This window comes from Gossypium hirsutum, chromosome A08 (genome assembly GCF_007990345.1).
Source record: "Gossypium hirsutum isolate 1008001.06 chromosome A08, Gossypium_hirsutum_v2.1, whole genome shotgun sequence".
NCBI lineage: Eukaryota > Viridiplantae > Streptophyta > Magnoliopsida > Malvales > Malvaceae > Gossypium > Gossypium hirsutum.
This window is the reverse complement of record NC_053431.1, coordinates 89,878,137-89,879,431: the sequence shown is the minus strand read 5'-3', so window position 1 is coordinate 89,879,431 and position 1,295 is coordinate 89,878,137. Positions and strand designations below refer to the sequence as shown.

General features: G+C 43.7%; 1 long non-coding RNA gene across 1 annotated transcript; it reads left to right on the top strand.

The window, feature by feature from the left end:
• Positions 1-231: 231 nt before the first annotated feature.
• LOC121204978 (uncharacterized) lies at positions 232-1,038 on the top strand. The gene is made up of 2 exons (XR_005900179.1): positions 232-614; positions 752-1,038. It is a non-coding gene; the product is annotated as an uncharacterized lncRNA (long non-coding RNA).
• The last annotated feature ends 257 nt before the right edge of the window (positions 1,039-1,295 follow it).

Here is a 1,295-nt window from a genome sequence, read left to right as displayed (position 1 = left end):
AACCCATCAGACCCTACAGGCTTTTCCCCAAAGACTTAGAAATTTTGTCTCCCCTCAATAAACTTAGCCCAACAAAATTCGACCCACTCTCTCTTGAGCCCACAATAGGCCTAGCCAACTTATTAAACATCCCCTCAGTTCCACGACCCAAATCAACTAAAAGGCCCGAATCTTCTTTAGAAAGAACCCTATTTTCATTATAATTATCCCCCTTAGCCGCACAACCGTTTTCCTTTTCACTCAAAATCCCCCCATTAACTCCATTAACATCTCCCCCTGAGCCACCATCCACCATTAGCGGTGCAAACCTAGATCGCAAAGAGTCCTTTCCAGATTTCGCATCTCCACTAGCCCGAGAATCTCGTTTACCCCGCCGGGATTTTCTCTCGACCAACATCCAAGGTCCATAATCGACTCCCTTTCCATCATTGTCATCTCCCACTCCATCACCGGAAGCCACCATTTCCTCAGTCCCCGACCTGTCCAAAGCCACCTTAAACCCTACCGGCGGGCATAGATCTTTAACATGTTCGTATTTCCCGCAACTGAAACAAACCGTCGGAAGTGCCTCATACTCAACTCGTTGGATTACTCCATCCACCAAGACTTCAGAGGTAAGTGGTTCGTCCAGATTAATGAACACTACTAAACGAGCAAAACGTCCCCGGGTTCTGTTGTCGGCTTGTAGGTCTAGTTTAACAACTTTCCCTATTAATCCGCCAATAGCTTCAATGATTTGTCTCTTGTACAGATAACCCGGGAGGCCCGGCAAGCGAATCTAAGCCAACACCACACTGGGATAGGGCTGCTCTGGATTAAAAGTTTTCGTCCATGGTTGTACAGTGAGGTATTGCCCGAAAATAATCCAAGGTCCCTGGGTTAGAACTTTATTGTAATCTTCCATTTCCTGAAATTTCACCAAAAAATACCCATTAGTAATATCCATTAAGTGAAAATAATTGACCGATTTTCATAGATTAAGGATACGGTTGTATAGCACGTTATAACCAATGTTACGCTCGAGCAATTTAAGAATAACAGTCGATTCTATCTCTTTGAACAGTATGTCTTTGATGCGATCCAAAAAAGTGATTGTCGGGATCCCATTAACCATTGACATGTTAACATCTCCATCCTGTAAAACAAGATCACACTCGTTTCTTATAGGGTACCCATCGGGGTAAGACAGACCAACCCCCAAAAGTTTATCTTTGAATGACATCATCGGCTGTTGATTTGAATCTACAGCCATATTAGTCTCTCTCCAGCAACCACTTCTTTGAAACGAACTTTCT